At 24.1% G+C, this 6,000-nt stretch overlaps 1 long non-coding RNA gene across 1 annotated transcript; it reads left to right on the top strand.

The window, feature by feature from the left end:
* The first annotated feature begins 1,019 nt into the window (after positions 1-1,019).
* Positions 1,020-4,834, top strand: LOC136968132 (uncharacterized). Its single transcript, XR_010879611.1, has 3 exons — positions 1,020-1,329; positions 2,218-2,359; positions 4,666-4,834. It is a non-coding gene; the product is annotated as an uncharacterized lncRNA (long non-coding RNA).
* The last annotated feature ends 1,166 nt before the right edge of the window (positions 4,835-6,000 follow it).

Here is a 6,000-nt window from a genome sequence, read left to right on the forward strand (position 1 = left end):
CTCCCTCGACATTTATAGAATGTTTACAAATAGCGTAAATAAAATTGTACTTTTTAAAGGAATTCATTGATACGTTTGTCTTGTTTCCTCTATCCTTTCTTAAAAGTTATTATAAACCAGTGGTGTACAAACTATAGTCCCCGGCCAAATCCGACAGGCAAACAATCTTGACACACACAGGCGTCCGCATAAAATTTTCCAGGGAAAAATGCCTGAAGACAGACAATTACGTCAATAAATTTTTATTTAATTATTTAATTTTCTTTTTCAAAAGTAGTTTATAGAATACATTATTGTATCAAAGCGTCCCATGGTCGAGGGTATAAGGTTACATATTTCAATCACTTTTACAATTATAATTTGTGAAATATTTTACTTGATCCCAGGGAAGGACAAGTGTCTCTTATGTCTCCCTATGTAGACATCCATGTTGATACATCACTTATAAATGATAGAAATGGCCCTACTTTTTGTATATATAGAATGTACAAAATATTTGTGCCCCGTCTACGACTATGAGCACCAATGCTATAAAGAAATGAAATTAGACTCTATCTAACAGTTAGTGTTCCTTTATTGTTCAATATACAATAACTGTTTCTGCAAGAAAACTTAAAGGGTATAAAACCTTTAAAGATTCCTACAAAAACGTTTTTGTGTAAGAAATGAAAATGATTATCTGTAATATAAAAACAAATTTGTATAGAATAATATGAATGTTGCATGCAATTTGTATTAAATTGCATGCAACATTCCATTACCTAACTCATTAAACTATTTAAAACCACTTCTCACAATAAAATAACGATTATCACCGAAGAATATATAAAAAATATTTTAAGATTTATTTAATTTTTAAACTTATTATCAATAAAAATTCTAATAGAATACGCTAAAACCTTACCAGTTCCATAAAATGACAGACGACAAATCACCGAAGCAAAATAATATATATTTTTTATTAATTACTACTACAGAAAATTTTCAAGGATATTTATTTATTACTACCGAATAAGTATAAATATTAATATAATATTATAAAAATTAAAAGACAAAACTGAAATTTCTAAATAACCTCCATTGAATATAATAGAAACGGCATTCGAATTAGGGTGGTTTATGTTGTGGATTGCGTCGATGTTGGTAGAGCGCAAAAGAGGCCGCCCAGCAACTCGTGTTGACGCCATCCGGTAATAAGTAGAGTTCGAAGAATAATATTGAAAATTGCCATAGAGTTAAATGTAGTAAATTAAATTTATTATTTGAAGTAAATTTCGATCATTTATTTGCTATAATGACGGAAATTTACGATCCAGCTTATCCAACCGGGTAAGTAGCAATTATAAATATTAAGTCATTCAAACGACAGCGTTTCATTCTGTTTATAATCATAGATGTCCTTTTCCAAAATGGCGTCCACAGGTTAGAAGGAATTCACTCACAGAACAAAGAATTAACCAATTGATTTAACATTATAAATTCTAACATTCTACACTTACACATTGACATATCATTCGTGTGTATATACAAAATAATAAACATTACATTGATCAGTAACACAACCATAGAATTATATTGAGATGTATTTTTGTTTATTCTTGATTATAATCACTTACTTTTTTTCTTCTTGTAGAAATGCAGTTATATTGCAAGAAATTCACTTTGAATTGTTAACATTTTTAAATGTATCTGTATAAATATATTTTATTTAATAATATATATATGTATATATATATAATTTTAAATTTATTTGTATTATTAAATATTCATAAATTTTCAATATTTTTTTTGTATAGGTTACAGAAGAATTTGCTTAAAAATATATCCTAAATGCCATATATAACATCAGAAATGTAGTACAAGAGGAAAATTTATTACATAAACGAACACTTTTGACTGTTTAATGGGCATCGTCAGGTTGAAGAATGGAACGCCGAACATAGACTAATCTGCACACGCATGACATTAATGAGTTCCGTAATTTTTAAAATTTGTGTTATATTCTATGTTCCATTCTTCAACCTAAAGATGACTATTAAATATTGCAAAAAATGCTCATTTATATATTAAATTTTCTTTTTTGCACTGGATTTCTGGTTGTTTTTGTTATTATATATAGTACTTTTATCCAGTTTCTTCTGTATATGTTGATGCATATTGTGTTAAATGGCTTAAATATATTTATTTTTTTAATTAATTTTTTATTTGTTGTTTCAGTGATTATAGAAGAGGCAACCGATTAAAATTCTTAATTGTTTGACTGATTAGATGTTGCTTAAGTGGCATTTTATGTGCTTGGTGTATTAGAGTGCTATTATATACGAGACAGAATTTTCTTTGTGGTTATTATTGATAAAAGGTGATTGTGAGGAATATCCAATTTTCTACTTAAAAGAGGTTTTCTTAATAGTTATTTTATATTTGGTATTTTTATTATATATCTATCATTATCATAATTTTGACTCTGATTTGCTTTTAGACAAAACTGTGATAGAATTAAAACTGTTTATTTAATTTCTATCTCTTTGAATTCATTTTAAATTTTCAAAATGAAATTTTGAGATTCTTTTAGGTATATGATTACTCTCTAACATGCTTCATACTAGTATAAGAATTACAGTAATAATAAAGTTGCAATGTTAAAGATTCCATGTATAATTAATTTTAAGTACCTAAATGGTGCTGAAAATGTTTAAAATGTAAATAGTCGCTACATTTGATAAGTACTTATCAGCTTAGCTACCATTGTATATTTGAAATTGAAATATGAAATAAGCTATAATAGTTATGTGTTGATCATGTCGATTATCTGTTATAAATTGAATACGGTATGCAGATGATCCTTCCTTTGAATTTCTTATTTAATTAGGTGGTATATGGATATTTTATAGACAAGTTGTGAGAAGTATTGACCGATTACAGCAAAATTATCTACTAAACTGATTTTTGTATTAAAAATTAAAGCTTGCATACTTGTAACTCCCATATCAGTAGTTTCCATTGATATATTAATGAACTTATGCTATTGATAGAATTATAGAAGAAGAAATATATTGTTGCTAACAGAAAGTGGTAATTATGTATATTATATATGAATACATTCAGATACATTTTTCTATATAATTTTTAAATATTTTATGTTCTTCATAGGTTCACATTGATGTTAATTTAGCTTTCAAATAAGAAAAATAATATAAATTGCTTTGTATCTAATTATTAATTAGCCTTAATATAGCCCAATAAATAATCTAGCAGATCATTTGGAAAGAAAAATAAGTTAAGTTAATGAATAAATTATGTTAATTTAATGCAAGTTCAAGTTAAATTTTTATTTTTGACATAAAATTAACAACACTATTGATTATTTTATAATATCTCATGTTATAGAAGCATTTAAAATAAACTCAACAAAAAATTGTTTGGTCTTTGTTAATGAATTATTTGATATAAATATTTGATACTAACAAGTTTCATTTCAATTTTATATTTATTAAAAATCATAGATTTAACTACTAATGCAAACTGTCTAAAAGTGATTCTTATATACGATTAAGATTGATTTTTTCCTTAGATTTCAGACTTTATTATTAAAAATAAATTTAAGAATTTTATACTTTAAATTGCATTAGAAAAATAGAATTTGTTAGAAGGAACACTGTCTCCCTTGTTCATTGTGACACAAAGGTATGTTTGCTATTTTTTTTCTATACCTTTTTACTTTGTTGAATTCCTCCTCTCTCTTCATCTCAATCATTATATAGTTTCTGTCCCTGTTTGGAATATTTATCACTATAATAGAATGGGCCTAGAGTTAGAAATGAAACCATAACCCTTAAAATAATGTTTTTCACTTGAGTGTGTACACCTCAATTATCATCATCATTGCACCTAAAGACTCCAATGCAACAATGTTGGTTCAATCTGTGGCTGAACAGTGAACAAAGATAGAATTTTATTTAGAAATTCTTTGCAATGTAAAGTTTGTAAATAGGCTTATAGCTTTTGAGATATTTTCTTTTTTATTTTATTAAAAATTTTCTTAGACAAAATCATAAGTGCCATTCTGGTTATCAATATAAATTCCTAGATTTTAATAATATAAAATTATTAAAAAAAATTCAGTTATCTATGATAAGGAAAATGGATAATAAATTTATTTGTATTTATTGATAAAGTAAGATAAATGTTTATTTTTTCTAAGTTTTGTTATATTTAAGAAATTATTTGCTACATTGATGAATATTATATTGAAATAATTTTCTTTTCTTTATTTCTAAATACAGTTTTATTATTAATTAAATTAATAAACAGGTTTATGTATACATTATCTAATTGTTATGATTCAAAAACTAGAAAATCTAAAATTGATATTTTTCTACTAATTGCATATTTTTCCTCATAATCGGTTAACTTCATCTTGTGTAATTTATATTTTATGTTTTATATTTAGTTATAAATAATTACATATTATAGACTTATTTCAAATTAATTTAATAAATAAACTGTGAAATTATTGTCTAAAATGAATTATGATTTTCCATACAAAATTTAATTTATTCTGTCAAAAAAGAAAAAAATTGTTTGCTAGTTGTGGAGATAAAGATTATTTTTCAGGTTTCTTTGAGCATTTTTATTTTACTTAAAGAATATTTGATTTTTCCAAAGGATTAGTAGCAGCTTAGTAGATGTAAATTGCCTTCTTTTACTGGCAGAGACAGTTAATCCTTCTGTAAGTATATGAATTCTCTGAAAGTTTATTTGTGATTACTTATAAATTTTATTCTAATATTTTAAAGAATTTTGTTATCAAGTTAACAGGTTTTTTTCCTGTCTACATTTTTTTTATGCCAAGTGATATTGGATATTGGAGTAACGGTATGAGGATTGTTTTTTAATAAAATCACTCTAACAATTAAAATTTACTCTCTTTCATCTAATGAGTTAGTTTGTGAGTTGAATAACTTTGATATTTTGTAGTCTATATCCTATTAAAATTAATAAACATGGAATTTTTTTTTGTAAAAATATGGTATTTTCACTTTTTACTCACATTAATTTTATTGTATGAAATTATTATTATAAAAAGTATTTCAATGTTATAACCTTTATTATGTACTGCATTAACTTGATCATAATTCATTTAATATATATATTAAATGAATTTATTGATTGATTTTTAGTTAGAATAATTACATTTTAATAACTGTAAATTAGTAATTGTTAATTAAATTAACAATTATGTCTTGATTAAAATTGATATCTGTTAAACTAATAATCTAGATTAATAACTGAACATAATGCTAATTTTCATGATATAAATTGTTTTCATGCATTATTTAGTTGTTAAATCATCCTTCTTTATTCAAATAACAACATCTATAGTTAATTCATTATATTATTAAATTATATAGATAATTAGTTAGGTTTTTAGATGTTTAAATTTAATGAATACGTAATTTTATAGGTGTTAATTCAGATTGGCATAAGTATAAAGTGTAGAATTTATGATGGTTTACATCCCACCTTCAAAACAAAAATGATACATTTCTAAGAATATGAATTGTTGCATCGGAAAACAGAATAATTAATGCTTGGAACTTGATTGAATTATCTATTAGTGTATGAAATTTTTATTATATTATCAATTATCAGTCTCTTCATTTGGTAATTTGTTACAAAATGATAACTATTATTTGGTTATTAATGATCAAATTGCATTTTGTTTTTATAAATTTATGAAAAATTATTGTAATTTTGTGTAAACTCCTCTTACAATCATAAAAAATATTATAGATAAAAGTAATAATGCAATAATCAATATAGATGATTTGCAGACATTAAGAAAAATTCCCATTGACTGTGAATTATTTTCTTGATTTAAATATAAAAAAAGTATAAACAGGTAAATTTTTAAAATTTTTGCTGTTACAATATATTGTATAAATTCAGCTTTTTAATGTTATGTTTTTGTTTTAAAGTATATTATATTATATATTTTTC

The sequence above is a fragment of the Centruroides vittatus genome, unplaced genomic scaffold (assembly GCF_030686945.1).
Source record: "Centruroides vittatus isolate TY-2023 unplaced genomic scaffold, ASM3068694v2 contig_14, whole genome shotgun sequence".
Lineage (NCBI taxonomy): Eukaryota > Metazoa > Arthropoda > Arachnida > Scorpiones > Buthidae > Centruroides > Centruroides vittatus.